Source organism: Rattus norvegicus, chromosome 7, assembly GCF_021556685.1.
Source record: "Rattus norvegicus strain SHRSP/BbbUtx chromosome 7, alternate assembly SHRSP_T2T, whole genome shotgun sequence".
In the NCBI taxonomy this organism is placed as follows: Eukaryota; Metazoa; Chordata; class Mammalia; order Rodentia; family Muridae; genus Rattus; species Rattus norvegicus.
In genome coordinates this window covers 94,638,432-94,658,609 of record NC_141540.1, presented here as the reverse complement: position 1 = coordinate 94,658,609, position 20,178 = coordinate 94,638,432, and the positions used below count along the sequence as shown (strand labels likewise).

General features: G+C 39.1%; 1 protein-coding gene across 4 annotated transcripts in view; it reads left to right on the top strand.

Moving 5' to 3' along the window:
- Nucleotides 1-20,178, top strand: part of Samd12 (sterile alpha motif domain containing 12) — a 497,054-nt gene that overhangs the window by 310,732 nt on the left and 166,144 nt on the right. The gene's annotated exons all lie outside the window — the stretch shown is intronic.

Genomic DNA, 20,178 nt, shown 5'->3' with positions numbered 1-20,178 from the left:
CATCTCTTCTTTTTACTTTTTATTTTGAAGCAGAGCAGGTAAGTGGTACTTAAATTTAGCTGTGACGTGGTTGTTGCAAGTCTTATGCACATGTCCATTTTAATTCTTGACTCTTCTGCCATATTATAAAGGAACATTGAGCTTTACTTCCCCAATACTCCCCGTCCTCCTGATAATGACCTTCTAATTTTTCCTGGTCTTGACTTAATAGCTCCTTTTTAGGTGTATGTGACTTCTTGAGTGTTTATGCCTCCTAAAAATGGATCTGGGTTTTCTCAATGCACTCCCTGAAAATTATGCACTACATACTTTAGTCATTTACAACCACCAAATCTCTCAATCTTAACCCCATTGATTCTACTCACAGATGGGTAATGCTGACTGATTACTTGATTAGACTAAAAAGCACCTATGAGGTTAGTAAAGCACACCCCTGGTATATCTGTGTGGATTTCTAGAGATACTACATCATAAGAGCTCTGACCTAAATGAATGCATTAATTAATTGGCTGATCCACATTTGACTATTGGGATGTGGTAGAACTATAGAACACACGGGAAGATTGACGGAGATATGTCCCTAGACGGCATGTCCTTTGGAGCTGGAAGTTGCCCTGGTTTCCTCTGATTATTTCTCTGTGCTGCTTCTTGGCCAGCATGAGATGAGTTGCTCTCACATATTATCCCTTGCATGGTAGGCTGAGCCCTCTGAAAAAGTGAAATATTTTTTCTTTAAATTATTCACTTGTGTGAATATCAGATACCCAAAAGGAACTAATAATTCAACATTAATATTTACACTGCTTGGAGTTATAGAAATAGCTAGGTACTTAAGGCAATTGCTCCTCTTTTTTTTTTTTTTTTTTTTTTGGTTCTTTTTTTCGGAGCTGGGGACCGAACCCAGGGCCTTGGGCTTCCTAGGCAAGTGCTCTACCACTGAGCTAAATCCCCAACCCCTCCTCTTTTAATAAAAGAGGAGGAAGAGGAGGAGGAGGAGGAGGAGGAGGAGGAGGAGGAGGAGGAGGAGGAGGAGGAGGAGGAGGAAAAGAGAAAAATAAAAAAATATCCTGCATTCAGTTTTCATTATTTTGGGTTTCTCATGACTTCCTATTACAACAGCTTCCAGCTTTTTTGAATAATTTACTGGATGATATGGGTACCAGTACTCGAGGTATATTCCCACCAGGGCTACACACAACTGCACAGACATAATACTTAAAATTAATCTTAAAATAAAATGAAAAATGTCTTCTGTTTCCCGATAACCCGATGTTGAATGCACAGTGTCAGCCACTATTCTCTTTTCAAGTTTCACTCAGACACTGTGTTTGTAGTCTTACTTTACTTACCTCACCACCATCTGTTTCAATTCCCTCCTTTGCATCTCCTTCTAAGACCATTAGCATAACCTACTTGCTACATCTGGTCACCAATGTTCTCCCTACCCATTCCATCACTTTTGCACTCCTATCATCATAGTTGATTTAAATATATCTCTAACAATGTTATTTTCATCCTTTCCTAGGATGGGTATTGGCCTTTGGCGTGCAGGCTACACATGCCCCAGGATAGCTCTGAATGTGGCCCAGTACAAAACTCATAACCTGTTTAGAGCATTATGTAGAGTTTTATATATGTGTGATTGTTTTATAGTCCACTTGCACAGTTCCTGAGCGTGCACTTCGAAGATGACAATATTGTAACATAACGTCAAAAGCCTGGACACGGCTGCAATATTTGCTGGCTCCCTATTGCTTACAGAAGAAAATTAAAACTTCGTAGCATCCCATAGAAAGACATCTAGATATTTCATTGATACATTAATGTTATCTTCTGGCAAATTCCTTTCTAGCAATGATACTTCAGGTATAAAAAATAAGGACAATTTATTTCACAAGTTTATGATGATGAGCTAATAAAACTTGAAAAGGGATTTAGCCTTGGTGAGTTTCTACCCCTTCTGCCTTATCTTTCAGAACCAATCATGTCCCACTGTGAATTGCTCCTTTAGTCATACTAATTATGCATTTATTACAGAGCATCAATTTTCCCTTCTTTTCATGAGCACTGGGTTGCATAGTAGGCTCCAGAGATAAAAAGGAGCACCTGATCTAGAAGTGAAGTTAGAGGCCATTATAGATTCATACAGATATGCAATGGGATCACAGAAACGAAACTTAAATGTGACTGAGAAGAGGGGAATAACGAAGACTTGCCACGAGTATGCCACATGAACTAGCTCTTGAATGAAAAAAAAAAAAAACATTTGATAATGGACAAATTCTGTCATGACGTAAAAAGAGGAGCCTGTGTTATGGTTTGAAAATCAATTCTAGCCCCAGAAGGATCACATGTTATGTCTACATCTGCAACAGACAATGCTTTTCATAAGATTCTGGGAACATGGGTGTTTGAGCTTAGTTGGAATAAACATAGGTAGATGTTGGGGATCTGCCTCTTGTCTTAGTCTCTCTCTCTCTCTCTCTCTCTCTCTCTCTCTCTCTCTTTCTCTCTCTCTCTTGCTCTCCCTCCCTTCATCTCCTCCTTCTTCCCCCTCCCAACCCCCTTCCTTGCTGCTTGACAGCCATGAGGTAAACAGTTCTTTTCCACCATACACTCCTCAACACCATGATCTGCTGCCTCCAGATCCAGAATCAATAAAACCAAATGACTATATTTTATCCTCTACAACTGCAGTCCAAAATAAATCAGCCCTGTTTTCCTGCATTTAAGTCGTTTGTGTCAGATTTCAAGTCCCTGAACCAAAAAGAAACTGATACATCCTGGTGCCCTAGAACCCCTAGAACCTCTGTAGATTATGAATAGCCTCTGCAAATGTCTGACTTTGCTTGCCCAATGTCTAGACAGCGTCAAGCAAAAAAAGTAGATCCTCTGAGGTTTTTTCCAGAATTAAATTTAATTGTCAAACTTTTCTCTCATTTTCTAGCTCTATTTTACTTCCCATATAATGTTTTCTTAGTAGTAGATACAAGTTTGAGTTTGAGTTTATAAAACGTAAAAGTAAACCAAAACTCTTGTGGGTCATCTTTTTCTGTACAAAGTATAATCTAGAATTTCTCTATTATTTCTTTCCTCTGCTCCTTCCTTCCCCTAAGCAGTATTTAATCTTATTTTAACTTGGTTTCCAAAGATAACAATGGCTCTTCAACTTATAAGCCACGCAACCCACATCATTTTGCCTAGGATTTTCAATCTCTCCTGAGTGGGTGGCATTGTCCAATTACTATCAAGGAAATGTTTCCCCTCTGACCCTTGTCATTTCTCAGTGGCTCATGGTAGGTAAGGCTGTAGGGTGAGGAATCTCATGGGATTTGTTGAGATCCTCCTGCTGAGATTGGGGTCATTTACAGACTCATTCCATGCCATTTGATTATAATCTGCAAGTGCATGTTCGTTCTAATTCGTTCCGAGACAGCAATATATCTACAAACTGTTACTTCTGCAAGCTTTCCCCTGACACCCTTCAAAATCTTCATACCTGATTATGCAAATTTTGGAGTGAGGAATACTTCTAATTTTATCAGCCCTTCTAACTGTCAAAGAAATTCTCCTTAATATGAGCTTTATACATAAAAGTCTAAACACAATGGTCTTTTAGGGATTATGGAAACCACACATCATTTTATCAGTAGGATTTTGAATGATGCTGTGTGCATCCTAGTTAGCATTCACTCGATCTCAGTTTTGTTCTGAGTCCATTGTGGCCAATTAGTTCAAGAAGGTATTTTCTTTGAAGTAAGGCTTGATATTGACTCTTGCTTTTGATCGGTAGGACTCTTCTTAGCTGAAAAATATTTGTCTGCTGTAGACAGATTGTCTCTCTAGACAACATATGGGAAAGATGTCCACACACATCCTGTTTCTCGTACTTGGATATGTTATGGTGATGAGTGATAGGGATTCCCAAAGATTCCAAATGCTTCTTTCTGGCAACTTCTGTAGAACTCATCAACCTCAAAATTCTTCCCCATTGACTCTAGATTGAATAATCAAGATACTCTTATTTGGGCAACTGAGAGTGATCATGTGATTATATCACTTTATGCTTATGAATTTAGATTTGAAGAATTCCACATGGTTCATGTTCCGTTGAAGGTAGATCCATCCTGGATTTACTGCCATGGAGATTAGTTTCTTCTTTCTGGGTGAATGTAGAGCCTGCAGCCCTGCAATCTAGTTCCTGTTGCAACTTAACACTTGCAGGGCTTTCCGAGGCACAGTGAACTGCTATGGCTACTCTGAGAAGAAACAAATCTGTGTATTTAGGATTTCTAATCTTTATATTGCATATTACCAAACTCTGTGCCACCTTTCTTTCCTCCATTGAACCACCAATCCTCGGTATCTGACTTAATACGGTGTGGATAGCACATCTGTTCCTTGCATCAAAGTTTCACCTTGCCATTTTCAGTACCACACCTCTCAACTGCACTGGAAATAGAATCTGCAGTTTTAAAATCATTAGTACAAAGCTGTATCGCAGCCAAGGAGAGAGTCTGCTGTCATCTCTGAAACAAACACTCCGTTATTACCTCTTTCTCCTTTCATTTATCTGTATGGTAATGAGTCACATTCATTCAACAATTCCTTCAAAACACATTTATTGAGAATATACTTTGTACCAAGAAACCCCTCTATACTTTATGTGAGGCATGGATAAAGGGATGGGTTGGATAGTCCTTGCCATGAAAATCAAATGAACTAAATTTGCATGTGAAGGACTATAGCACAGGATGAAGAGTGGCACAGGGAAGCAAAAATACTAGAGTAAAATATTGGGAAGATATCCAAGAGGAACTGACCTCTGTGAACCAAGCCAGGGCTCAGAATCATCAGGGTGTATTTGCTTTCTCTTTTCCTATCAAATAAATGTGGAATTGCTAGGGTACTCAGCACCATGGAGAAGTGCATGATTCTGTAATAATATATTTACTATAAAACTAGCTGTTTACTGTTAATTATATGAGAGGCCTTTACTGTCTTTTGCTGGAATCACGAAACTAAAGATATTAGATTGTTAAGAAATAAGCAAATAACCAAAAGAGTTTTCCTGGATCCAATGGATTAGACAGAACATGAGATCTAAAAATGGAGGAGGGGTTGGCCAGCATAGCTGCTTCTTAAGAACTATAGAAAGAAAAAATGTCCCAGTTGAAATAAACAGGCTGAACTGAGAATGTATTAGTTTTCTTTTAATGTGAAATAAAACCTGTAGGGTATATATAGATATATGAGAAGTTATATTATGGAAATTGTTCACACAATTATGTAGGCTGTGAAGTCCCACAACCTGACATCTGCAAACTGAGGAATCAGAGAAGTTAATGGTGCCATTCAACACAAGGCAAAAAGCCTAGGAGAAGCAGACACTACTGGTATAGATTCCATCATCCAAAAGCCGAAGTATCAGTAGCTTCAATTTGCAAGAGCAAAGGAAGTTAGAAGAACCCACTTGAAAGAGAAAGAGCCTGCTTTCTCCACCCCCTTTTATGTTCTAATTTTGTTTTCAGTGATTTCAAAGTTGCACCGAATGTTGAGCCTTTTGTACAGCCTGCTGGCTCAAATACTGATCTTTTGGAAACACCCTTTTAGGAACACCTAGAAGCAATAGGCTACCACTTATCTTTGTCAGTTGACACATAAACCTTTCTAGTTGACACACTCAATACACCATTGCAAAGTTTAATGAATCCTAAGTCCATGAAGAAAGTTAATATCAGTTAGAGTGTCAAGAGGGTAGAGCTTCAAGAAAGGAGGTGTGATGGTGAGAAATAAACCCAAGTCTGGAAGTTCAAAATCAGGAAGAGCCAATTTTTCAGGGCTTGGGTTTAAGATCAGGGAGACACCAGTCACGCAGCATAAAGCTGTCAGGCAAGGAGAGTCCTCACTTGCTCTCAGGAAGATAAGACTTTTAATTGGATTCAGGTTTTCAGCTGATTGGATAGGGCCCTGTGAACACTTGGTATGGCCATCTGCTTTGCAGTGACTATAAAGGAAAAAGGACTCACTTCAACTGAAGCATATCTATAGGTGCATCCGGAATCCTATTTAAGCAAATACCTGGGTGTACTGTAGTTAGTCAATTGAATGCATAAAAGTAACCATTAGACTGAGTAGGAAGTCTTGTTGGCTCCAAAATGAATGCTGTGACTATTTTCCTACCATGAACTGCTTCTTGTTCTATTGATCTTCTTCTTTATCACACAAATAAAATGCTGGCTATGACCAACTTTTCCAAATTAATTCTTGAGACTGTCCAAATAAAAGATTTTTTTTCAAATATGATATTTGCCAGACACATCATTATCCCCCTTTATCTCTCATTTTCCCTGATTTGTGGGTTCTGGAAAGGGGGAGTCAATGGTTTCTCTGAGCTATGTGCTGCATTCTAGGGTTTGGGGATGTGAAGCCATCAAATTTATCTCTAATCTTAATATCATAATGAGACAGAAATGCCATCCTTGTATTCGCTCATTTTCCCAAATATTCAGAGTGAGCTTAGTCTTGTCAGATCAATAACATGATTTTTTTGCTCATTAACATCTTGATTTAATTGACATTGATTCAGCATACATGAATATACAGAAAATTACTAATAACAACCTCAAGGTTTTCCTGGTCTGCTGTGTAAGAGGTGATATGGCTTTATGTTACACATTTGTTGCACCCTTTCCAGGTTATCAAATATGAACAAAACCAATGTTTAGCATTAAGCCCAGCAAACACTGTTGAAGGCTGTGTGAGCAGAGGGTCTGAAAACATATAAGATGCACTTGACCCTGGCTTTCATGTCATCACATTCCCATCATGTGGTAGCTGTCATGATTCATACTTACTATAAACTATATACAGATATTTATCTTTTTATTAGTCAAGAACTTTGGCTTTCTGGAGTCATTTGTGTCACAAATTTCTAAGATTGTATCACACAAAGGTAGAAGAGATAAAATAATAGATCAAAGTTTGTTGACCTAAAGTTTTTTTTTTTAATAACCATTCCTCCGGTCTTGGAACTTTTGTATTCTTGCACAGAGTTTCATTGAAACATTTGTGATCTAGTAGAAGCCCATATGTATTAAAGCATGAGTAAATAGCTTTTAATTCTATTTTAGTATTTTTTTAAGTTAGGATGTGTTATGTTTTGTGTTGCCTTTTTCTTTTCTGAACTCAATTTCTTCCCCAACTTCACTTCCCTGCCCCTGCCCCCACCCCCCCAGCACATTCCCCACAGTACTGAAAAGAGCTATTAGACACTTATTAATTAAGGATCAGTTTCTGCTCTTTTGTCGGGGGCAATCATTTGTTTTAGAGCTGATTTTCTGCCTTAATTAAATGAAAATGTCACCCTGTCAAATGAATTCATTTATATTTATTTATCCAGCTCTCTAGGCTTGAATATCTTAAGTAGGGACTTGGGCTCATCACATTTGCTCACGGAAAGAACTGAAAAAGTGTCTCATCAGTTTAAAAGACTCGCAAATGACCACGCCACCCTGCAGAAACACCTCCTAATCAAACCTGTGGCTAACAGTGTGAAAGTGGTCCTTTTCTCGTGGAGAAGTTGTCTAGAGACATGTAGGACTCACACTGAAGGACATCTGTGCACACACATGCACCTGTGTGTACTCACGCAGCGAAGAGAATGCCACCCATCGCTGGAATCTCTTGGGCTCGAGCTCAAAAACCTGTAGGTTTGCATTGCCTTTTGAAAATGCTGACAGCTCATGCAAGGTTCGCATTCTATCCTGTCTACCCTCCAGATTTGAAAGATTCATTTATTGTTTACACTCTCTGTAATTATTATCACAATGAGTGCTTTAAAGGACGTGGCAGAAGGATTGAGGGGACAGAGGCAGAAAGGGACAGTGAGAAGGATGGAAAGTAAGTAAAAACTAACTTAATTAATTAATTAATGTTTTAAAAAGGAGAATAAAAGAGTTTAAAGAGAACAAATGTCTTTTATTCGGTCAATAATATATCATGCACCTACTGTATGTCAGATGAAGAATTGGGACTCATTGATGAACGATTTAGTCTGAGGCAGTAAAAGAGATGAACAAAGAGTCATGTGGACACAATTATGATCAAGATACCTGTACGCATGGATGAAGATGCCACAGTGAAGTTCAGATAAGCTGTAAAATGTCAGTCTGTGTTCATGCTCATATATGTAACATAAGGTACCTAGCATGTAGTAGATACTTAAAAAACTTATTGAGCATATTAATAAATTGATCTTGCAGGAAAGGTGGACAGTAGCCAAGCTATTGTTAAGCCCTTAACTGCATAGAATCCCCAAAGGAACATGCTGGAAATTATGAGTGTGTAGTAGGAATTAACAGAGCTTAAGCAAAAAAGAGCAGCCAGAAAGTGTTCTCCAAGGAAAGAAGATTGATGATAAGACATTTCTCTACAGCAAATTACATGGTGGGCAGGTGGGGGTGGGACATGGGGCTACAGATTTAGGCCAAAGCTAGCACATCAGAACCTCTTCAAACATATTGAATATAGACCATAAGCCCAAGAACTGAAGACAGTGAAGAATCTTATGTAAAATATGAGACAAAATCAAGTGTCATTTTCAAATTGTGTATCATGTTGGGAAGGAAGAAGCTCACTTTAGTTCAGTCTAATCTAACAAATCAGCAGCTTGGTAACTTAGAATAACATGGGTGTGCTGTAGTTTGGGGGTCAGAATTCTGGAATGTATTTCTCTGAGCTATCACTGAGATTTGCACAGGCTGGGTTTCTTTGATGGTGCTCAAAAGTAACCAGTGCCATTGTTCTTGTTAGATTTTAGAGGTCACCCTCAGTCTCTTCTTAGCATTTTTCTTCATACAATAAAAGTCAGTCAGGATGTGCCAAATCCTTATGGAATAATGTCCGTATGGTTTCCTTTCATCTGTTTCCTGCTTCTGTTGATGAAGAATCTATAGGAAGATAGGGATCACCTCAGTTAATTGAGTGTTATTTCTCCATCCTTAATTCCATGGATAACTGGGATTCTCCTTTGCCACACCTCCTAACATACATGTAATATCTGGAAGTAGGAAGCTGATGTTTTTAGAAGGCCGTTTTTGAGTGGTAGGTTGATAATGAGTAGTTAATTCTTCCTGTGAAGTTTCCTGTAATATCAGGACTTTGACTCCAACTTGTAATAACTATGAAAATGCTTTTGAGTTGTTCTTTTTTGGCTTTAATTTAGTTTTTATAGGGTCTCAAATTAAAACTGGCTTCAGTATATTAAGCACAGAACTACTGTACAGTCTACAAATTAACTGCTAGATTGTAATCATGGGATTACTTACTCATGAGTAAGAAAACACAGGCCCACCTAAATATATGCATGCATGAGTTCATAAATATATACTAATATTATAAATAATAAATCAAAAATCATAAGCAAGTATTCATATACTTGGGAATGGACAAATGGATGGGATAAAATAATGTCATTTTTCCATTAAAAGATGAAAGTCTCATTCTCATGCAATACAAACAAATCTTGAAAATACTATACTAAAGCAGAGGATACAGTCAGAAAAGACCAGATGTTATAGAATTCCATTGTATACACTGTCTACAATAAGCACATAGTGACAGTATTATACTTGTAGCTGGCAGGGGTTTGAAAGAGATGGAGGTTACAAAGTACAAAATTTTATTTTCTGATGATGGAAATGTTCTAGAAATAGATAATGATGGTATTTGTACAATATATTTGTAAATATAATAAAACCCACAAAGTGTGTACTTAAAATGGTTAAATGATTAATTTTATAATAATAAACAGAACTGTGAGTTCTCCCAAACAGTTAAAATGAGTTCGCCAGTATGGTAGGCTCACATGACATCTTCCTCCCAGAATATACCCTTTCAGTCACCTCCCCTCGACATGAGGTGAGTTTTAAGTATATCACGTGACTCTGTTGTGATAAAGTTATGTTGTAATACATAGGAGAAAAGATTTTGAAGACATAATTAAGGTTCTAGTCACTTGACTTTGGTAAGTCAAGACGATCATTCTGGTGAGCCTGATTTAATCAAACTAATTCTAAAAGAATGACTAGGTCCCATCTTAAGTTCATCTGTTGCTACCTTTGAAGAACTGAGCAACAATTTTGTGAGAAGGCCACGTGGCTCTAGCACGGGCCATAAGGACCAATACTCAGACTTACAACCACAAAGAGGTGGAAGTTGGCAACTCTTAGCTGATGTAGATAGATCCTTCATAGCTGAGTCTCAAGTGTGACCACCACTCAGCTAACACTGTGAGTGCTTCTGATGAGCCCTTAAATGATGCAGAGGACACACGTAAGCCATCACAAGACTTCATTCTACACAAAGTGTGAGAGTATGTATACTGCTGCTAATCATATGGTAGCTTGTGACAGTATGGAGGTGAGGCAGATCCTCCCTCCTTGAAATTGACAAATAGGCTAGCTGCAAGAGACTCAGTGAAGGCTCAGACAATTGCGTGCCTTTTCCAGGAGAAGGCTGCCTTCCTCATTCCCCGGCTTTCCTCTCAGCACATGCTGGAACACAAAGGACACTTCACACTTTGAATTCATCAGGGGAATGTAGTTGAAGAAGCTCCATACCACATTACAGATGTTAGGCTTCGACTCCCAAGCCTCCAACTTGGCAGTGCCACTGACAGTGTCCAAAATGACAGTCAGAGTTCATCTCAGGCTGGACTCTGACCTGGTAAAATGAAAAAGTTGCTGGTGAATAGATACAAGCATTCTTTAGAAACCTGTGAAACAGGGTTTCTGTCTTCCAGGAAGAGCCAGTTCCCTTATTTCCCCTTACCTTTGCAAATGGGGCGTCCTGCTCTGTTAGCACATACTTGTAACATTTATCAAAGTCCCAAGATAGCTCCCAGGTTGTTCTGACTAGCATTCCTCCCTCTCTTCCATTGCTACCTGCTCTCTTTGTAACTGCTTTCACAACCTTTTTGCTACTTTATCAGTCCCCAAGAAGTAGCTATGACAGCTTTCACACACACACACACACACACACACACACACACACACACACCAATGACTGGCTATTCTAACTCCACCCAAGAGATAACTGTGTGGCAGTTTCGTATTTCCAAATAATCCTCTTTCCACCCATAGATTTACCTACTACAGTGGTTTCATTGGACCCTCACTTAAATCTGGTGTCAGTACCAATTTTGATGCTTTGGTCATCTCATAACTATGGATATAAATTCTTTTCATATACTCCCTTGTAACAGAATTCTCATGGTGTCAGCAACAGCTTCATGGTCTCCATGCACACATCCCAGCAGTAGAACTGTACTTTTGCCTCTACATCTTTTGTAGTGTTCCAATTTTTTTCCCATAAGAGATCTATAGACAAAATAAATCTAAAGAACTAGAAAGTTGAATTTCTAACCATTTAGTTACTCCATAAAATGCACACATTTAATCCTTAAATAAGCCATCCTTTGTCTTTCTTTTTTGTATCCTAATTAGGGCTAAAACCCTGATGGTTTGGCAGTTTCTCCTGTAAGAGGCAATGCTGCTGAGAGTCAATTGGTCCCTTGGGTTAACCTGGCATTGGGGTCAGGAACTGCCCGTACTTTTGTGTCCCAGTCCCTTAAATAACTCCTGGTACATACTAAGTATTGTGACAGTAAAGATAATTGAAATAATTATCACTTAGACTGCAGGAAGCCCATGCTATTGAAGCCTTAGGCTTAGAAACACTTGACTTTTTCATCCTTTGATGAAGTTAAGAGAGTTGACTCTAACTGCAGTCTTGCTACCCAGGTGGAGGTGGAGAGATGACTTCCAAGCTGAAAGGGAGGACAACTCTTAGCAAACTTTTTTGTTAGCTTTAAAAAAATGACATACAAAATTTGCAGGTTTCCTTATGGTGTTTTCAGAAACTTTATTTTATTATTTCTTCTCCCTGACTCCTTCTCCCTTCCTCCTCCTCCTCTACGTCTTCTCCCTTCTTCTCATCCACCTCCCACTGGTCCCTTTTTTCTTCTGAGTAGCCCCAATCTGCTTTCATATAGCATGGTTTCCTTTTTGCTGTTGTTCTTTCTTTTCTCTCTGTCTCCCCTCCTTTAAGGTATCTTCTTCACCCTATGCCCAACATAGTCCCCCATAAAGAGAAAGAAAATTATGAGTTTTTCAGGAAATGTGTGAAATTGGAAACTTCATACTAATTCAAGTAACCCAGACTCAGAAGAATGATAATGTTAACCCATAAATAGGATGTCTTACAATACTTTAAAGGGATAGATATTTGTAGAGCACTTGTTGTGTGATAGATACTCAACATATCCAAGACATCCCCTGATGTGAAGCATCCTGTATCCCAACACATACAAAAATGTATAACTTCAATTTCTTTGAGTTTTGTCAAAATTGCTCCTAGACCCAGGATACTTAACCCCGAGGCCAGAACAGTACCCTGACAATAATCACTATCACCTGTCACATATTTATTATGTGGCCAGCCTGTTCTAAACACTTTATTTGCTTTGTAACTTATCCTTACCAAGCTCTGTGAGATTGGAGCTGATACTACCATACTATAGATGGAGACTCTAAGGCATAAAAATGTTAAGTGATGTTAACCAAGTCGCTCAGGCTCTGAGCTGGTAAAAGGGGCAGTGCCGATGATAATGTGTGCAGCGTTCTGATACCATTTGTGTCATGTTACTTCCATTGTTATAATCAGCTGCACAAGCATTATGATAATCCAATGCTGACTTGGGAAACCATTGGCATTAGTTTGTGAAATGTATAAGATGTCCAAGACTGGAACACCAGTAGGAGGCAGGCAGTGATAGAGTATGCACTGGGATTCTAGGATGCTGGAGTCAGGTTGTGCAGTCACGTGCCTATTTACCATTTCTTCCCTTCACTCTCTTTCACTTCTATGTTGAGTGTGAGAACTGGAGGTTTATATTCCCTGACCCTTTCTCCTCTGCCCTTCTCTCCAGCATTTGTGAAACTCAGAAGTCTCTTCGGAAAAAAAAAATATTGAAATGAATGTCATGGCAATCCCTGTTCATAGAGTCTCTGTGAGGATTAAAAGGGATATTTCTGCAAAGTGATTATGCCCATATCTAATTAAATGTTCTGTAGCAGGTGGATCTACCTCTAAGAATCTGTTCATTCTGGAGATTACTGCAAAGATAAAATATAGCGTTTACAAGTCTATTACAGTACAGTCAAGTGCTGGAATTTTGTTACAGTTCACAGTTGACACAAGCTGAGGAGCTGAGCCAGTATAGTACGGATATATAACTTCATCACATCCAGTAAATTGTTTCAGACACAGGCCAGTTTCTTTGTCAACAAGAATCACAGTCAAAGGTGTCCCAAAATCTAGTGACAACTTTTCATTGTGAGTGAAGCCAGAGCCCGGCATAGATGTATGTGCCAGTGAATTGGGATCTTTCCAATAGTTTTCCTTTCACCAGATTAGAGCTGTATTGGCAAATACCTTACAATAATTGGGATATGTTCTTTTCTGACTACATGAGAACATTTTTTTCATAACACAGAACTTCCTCTGCATGTTATTTTAAACAACAAGAATTCCCACCACCATTATCTCTAAACAGTCAACTCTTTACCTTTGTTAGAGTCATTTCATGGTGGTTTGCATTTTAATGATCTGCTGACAGTTATCCATGCTTACTTACCTCGGCTAGTGTTTTTATTAAGTATGCCCTTTATGCCCAGCACTGTTTGAGTCATAATGAAGAACATAGGCTTCTTTTATTATTGCTGCTGCTGTTTCTTGATTGTGCAAGTGTGGTGTGACTGGATAACAAGGGTAAAATTGAGATATTAGTTTTGAGTTGAGCCATACATATGTGTTCTAGAATGTCTCCTCCAATAGGACTTCCTGAACTGGTGGGAATGTTCTAGATGTGTAGTAGTTAGCACAGTAGCCATCAGCTATCTGTGGTGGTTGAAGATGGAGCTATAGGTTATACAACTAAGGAATGAGATCTGCGATATTAGTTAACTTACATTTAATAACGTGTGACTAACAACAACTGTACTACACAGCACAGCTCCATTTCTCAAGAGAGATGGATGGAGTCTTTATGTTTTCTGGAGCACAGTAGGGCTTCAGTCTGAGTTTAGAAATGAGAAACTTAAGGACAACTCTATCCCTTGCAAAAGCTTAAACAAAGGTGAGAAACAGGGAAGCATGTAGTTTATGAAGAATGCAGAGGAAAGGGCTATCCAATGTCAACACAGAGTGCATGTACAGTCAAGCAACAGTATATAGACTGAATAAAGTATATTTATGTTTTAAGGCTCTCTTATCTCTCTTTCTCCCTCTCTGTCTCTCTGTGTCTCTGTCTCTGTCTCTCTCTGTGTGTGTGTGCGTGCGTGCGTGCGTGCGTGTGTGCGTGTGTGTGTGTGTGTGTGTGTGTTTATATGTGTTATTTAGGAATAACAATTTAAAAAAAAGAGCCCATAAATTTTAGAGAATGCAGGGAGCTACAATGGAAGTACCAAAGAGAGGAAAAGAAGGGAAGGATGATGTGATTATCATTTCAAAAATAAAAAATATTATACAAATAAAGCTAAAATACAAATACATAGGAAAGAAATCAAAGGGAATAAGAAACTTTCAAAAAATATTTAAGAAAATATTTTTAAAATATATCCCATTCTATTTCACAAGACTTATAGAAGTATTTTACCTGCATCAATCATCTCATAATTTGCAGTGGGACTATGGAATATTATTGAATTTTTATAGTTTTATAAATAAATAACTCCACAGAGTTATAGCATGTACTATGCAAGCTATTCGTTGTACTTTTCAATAGCGATAAAATGACAATCTAAAGAGAATTCAGAGACAATTATTGAGTAGATTAAAGAAATTCACCTGAGTTTCTGATACATCTGGGGGAGTAATAACAGCAGAAAATTGAGGCACAAAGTGATGAATGATGTTAGACTGAGTTCGGAAAGAGCTGAAGCCACTGAAGGCAGACCCACTGCTTGAAGGAAAGGAAATATTCTAGAAAGCCAGTTACTGCCAGTGCATTTTCTCTGGCCAGAGATCTCCAGAAGCTGGAGGGCAAAGATAATCCAGGGGTGAGCCTCCTCTCACACAGAGCCAGACAGAGAATACAAGAACAGAAAGCACAGATAGAAAGAATGGGAACAATGTGTACTCTTTGGTAGGAGGCAGTGGAGAAGCGTGGACATAATGTGTCCTGCTGTCAAAAGGTACCCTAAACCAGGTAGCTTAAACAACGAAAACATTGCTCATAGTTCTGAGGCAAGAAGGTCTGTGAGCTAGGTGCCTTGGGGTTCAGGTACTGTGAGGGCCTTGGGCCTGCGTTTTAGACTTCTCCATCCTTCTCCATCCTCACATGGATGCTGGGGAGCCAAACTCAGATCCTCATGATTATATACCAAACACTGTACTGACTCAGCCATCTCCCCAACCCTTAGATGATGTTTTTAATTCCTATGTTTTCAGATTTCCTTAAGCAATGTAGCTCCTGTTGTATATAACCTGTAACAGTGTTCAGGTTATTATTCTGTCGGAGGCACTACACAACCTAGAAGCAGGCATGGAACTAAGTTCCTGTCTATCGGTCACCTGCTAGCTCTTTACTTAGCCTCCTTCTCATTGTGTGCCCATTTGGCAGTGACTAGGTGCCTGAGCTTCATGACTTAGTGCCATCAAAATAGGATGAGTCAATAAAAATGGTCTTCTTTTAAAATATTCCACTGAGAGACTCTCAGGTCCTGGAGAATGGCCTGACTTCCTATTGATCATTTTATTGCTTCAATTATTTCCTCAATCCTGGTTGGTTAATTTAGATCCCCACCAACCTTCTTTTCCCATTGTCTATTATATTTGCTCCCTGTTAAATATGAATCTTCGGCGGCACTTCCATTACTAAATTGACAGTTGCCTAATGCCTTATTGGCATCCGTAGGAATGAAGCATATTTCTTAGGAACCATGTAGGTGGTAGCCTTTTTTTTTTCCTGAGCCATCTAAGCATAGCCAGTGTTTTGTGTTCTTGTAATCTTACTCTTAAAAACAGCAATCCATCTGTTTCATTGTTTTATTCTTGCCTAATGGAAGAAAATGTCCCCCTACTGTCTTACTGATCTACAGTCATCCAAGCCTGATGGGCTCTTGTAAATGGAATTAACTCCAGCGATGTGATGGCTTTTCATATTAGTTATATTATTTCAGTAAATCCATTCACTCTCCCTGGCTTGCTTTTTAACCTCCAGCTGTTACCCAATTATTAGCTCTTGGATGACTGCTTCAGCAGCATTACTGGAGTACTTGCTTGTCGTAGATATTAATAATAATAAGCAATTTATAAATGTGCAGAGTGTTAAACACACATAAGGATTATTGTTGGTAAGCCTAATTGTAATCAGAGTTTTCCACTGGGTGAATTAGGATTCTTGTGGTTGCAAAGAATAGAAATCAACTCAAGGTGGCTTGAGCAAAGCGAAGAGAGAGGCACTGTGGGGTTGTCTCAATACATATTGAGAGGAGTTCTTTGACAAGCTTTTGGGGTAAAGAGGCAGCTGAGCCTCAGGATAAATTAGAACTGTGAACTGGAAAATCAGCAAGAACCTGAAGAGGCCTCTGGATGCCGTTTAGTAGTATAGCATGTCCCTAGAAGCACAGGGTTCCAGGCTCCATCTCAGCGTTGCAACACCAATGAGTAACCGTCTGATCTCTTTTCTTTCTGATGGTTTTGTCCTCTAGCTACTTCCTTCTCACTTCCATTTGTTTATTTGTTTGTTTTACATTTATTTGCTTTTGCAGCACTAGGAATTATACCTAGCCCCTCATGTATGCTAGGCAAGAGCTTTATGGCTTCTCTCTTCAGACTTGATTTCTCGCTTCTCATGTTATTCACAGAAGCTGATGGTTTCTACTCTCTTCAACATTTCATAGGTGTAGTTAGACCCAACAGAACCCTTTCCTGTGTCCTTTTACTTTCTTTATTTCCTACTTTCAAATATGTTCAGACCTTTCCTATCCTAATTCCAGAATACTGGAATGCACATTGTTATGAATACAACAGTTTGAGTACCACTCTTGCTACATCCTATGGCCAAACACCTACTCATATTTAATGAGACTAACATCCTAGAAGATCTGCTTTGAAGTAGCCAAAATAACAATTAGCCTTTCCGTCTAGGGCTTACTCTATTGAATCCTCAAATAAAGACATATGTGTTTGTGCACATTGTATACATTTGTCAAACACTTACTAAGGTGAAGTAAATCTTGCCATTGCAGTTGTCAAACCAGTCATTAAGTGCACCTTGGTCTTAATTGGGCTCTGTGGTAGGCACTTGAATCTATGCACTTCAGCCTTTTAAATCATTTCCTTTTCACAACATACACTGTGAAGTGGGTTCTTCTTTAATTCCCTTTTAATAGACAAGAAATGAAGGATTCAAGAATCTGAAATGAGATAGTCAAAGTCATACAGTTAATAAAGTATCAGAGAAACAAGATTATAACTCTAGATCTCTCTGTCCACATAACCCTTGTCTTCATTCATGTGGTATTTGAACTGTGTTGCCTTGGCTTCCTCAACCTGTTCTGTTGATTCTCTGAAGGACAGAATAAGGAACACTCCCCTACACAAGTTAGCACTGGCATATACTGGTGAATGGATAAGGTATGCCAAGCCACAGTATCACAGGGTGGATATCATAAATAAGACGCTAGAGAAGAGGCGCTACCATTTCCCTGCTAAGCAACCTTAGGAAGTTTTCTTTCCTTATGCCTGGAAAGTATAGAAAAAATAGTCCTACCTTATAGTGGCTCCACAGAGGAAAAGTTGATATATGTTAAAGTCCTGAAAGCATACTCAGAAAAAAAAAAGCTAAGGGCCCTTCGACAGTAGCTTTTGCTACTGAATGCAATACATGTACAAAATGCAATATGTGTAAAGGACACAGGGTATGCATTCACACATCCAGTGCTGCTAGCAAGCATTGGCCACTTAAAGTAGAATCCTAAAGAAAGACCTCTCTCTTACTATCACAGTTGCTGGTTATATGCTGTGCGTAATAATTTTGGCACACTACTAATTAAAAATGTAAAGGCAGACACTGTGACAATACATGGAATGTTCTAGATCCTAATTCCATGAGACAGATGGAAGCTAGGAAAATGACTGTAAGTAAACACCTAACAATGGTTGTATCCATGAAAGTTCTAGGGTTGTATCAAGAGACAGAAAACTAAGTTCTCTGCCAAACCTTTTGAAATGCCTTATTCCAGCAGCTTTTATCATGCCCTGTGCCCCAATGGCTGCTTCCCTATTTTCACCCCCATAGTACACACTAGAAAACAGACCATTGGCCTTCTCTTCCAAGATGACACTGCTGACTCTTCATAAATCTTAATGAGGAATTGTTCAGTTCCTAGAACATTCTTCAGCTGGATTTAGCCTGAGAAGGTATAAAGCCCAAGTACCAATGCATATTAAAAATTAACTTTTTCCACGGTGGCAGCTTGTCCTTTTTCAATTTGGCATCTTTCCTTGTTCTTTTCTCCACCATGTAAATTTGTGTGCGACAACTTGATTCATAGGGGATTTTCTTGTGAGGTGCCGTTCTTCAAGCATATGGATAAAATTGCCAGGTTTAACTGAAGGCTGTTTAGAGTCTTACTCTGTTTACAGTCTAAAGCAGATCGCTTCTGTTCTTGGCCTCAGGCCTAGATGCCCAGGAAATTAATGGTGCCTCTTGGCCTGTGACAGCCTGTTTACATCCTGGAGTTGGTCCCTGGTTCTTACTGGCTTTGGGTGTCCGATCTTCCTTAGACCTGCTGCCAATTCTATCTGGCACTCCTCAGGGCCACCCTCCTCTGACCTGCCCATCCATAGTCTCTCAAGTCACAATAGCTTGTTTTGTATGCCTTCCCATGATTGATGGCATGGAACAACACATCATGTATACTTGAACTAAAAGAATTTGAATCATTGTGTGTGTGTGTGTGTGTGTGTGTGTGTGTGTGTGTGTGTGTGTGTGTGTTAAGTGTGAGTGTGTGATATGTACATGTGTGTATGTCTGTTCAAAATGTGTATGTGAAGGCCAGAGGAAGATGTTGATCATTTTTTGAGGCACTGTCTGTTATCTAGCCCAGAGTGCACTGACTCAGCTAGTCTTACCAGCTTGCATAGGGAAAAGTCAGGCTCTGCTTCTCCAGTGCTGGGATTAGACAGGTTAGCACACACGCCTGGGTTTATGTAGGTCTAGGGATTCAAACACCATAGTTGAATACAAGGGCTTTATCCACTGAGCCACCTCCCTAACCCTTTCTATTCACTGTTTTAAAATGGCTAAGTATATCTGTAGCCAGTACTGTGCATACTGTTCTCATTTGTTACAGGTAGGCAAATTGAGGCACACCAGAGTTACATCTGACACAGGCAGAGCCGGAAAAGGGGAACTCAGCCTCGCAAAGGCAGGACCTGCTCTGTTGACCCCTTGCTTTGCTGCTCAACCTTACTTAAAAGTCGCCCAGACCAACCTTTTGTTTGAGTGAATGAGTTGTATAAAATCCCCTTTACACGCAGGTATAGCTACCTATGCACAGGCTGTTATCATTAGCATGTTTAATGAAAAGCGAGGGCTAAGGGCATAGAAATAACACTATATATGTATGTATATATTCATATATCATCCCTGGGATTTGCCAAATTGAGCTGATATAGAACAGACTTAAGTAAGTTTTTTGTTTTTGTTTTTGTTTTTTTTTTTAACAAAATGACCATGGACAAACAGGTTGGTAAAATATTGATTGATTGAAAACTAATAGCCTTTTATGCTATTGAATTTCTCCAAGCCTTTAGTATCCTATTTTATATTAATGCCCTCAAAAGTAGCCATACCATCCAGGGTTTTCCCACCTAGCTCCCACTACTTTCTATTAGAACATCAAGCAGGAAAGGCTAGCACTGCAAACTGGGATTCTTCCATAGACTGGGTTTTGTTTGTTTGTTTGTTTGTTTGTTTGTTTGTTTGTTTGATTAATGGTTGGTTGGTTGATTGGGTGGTTTGCCAGGTTGGTCTATTCTGGTATCTGGGAACTTGGGTTTCAAGAAAGGTCCCATAACTCTCTAGTGAAGTGCTCATGCTGTTAA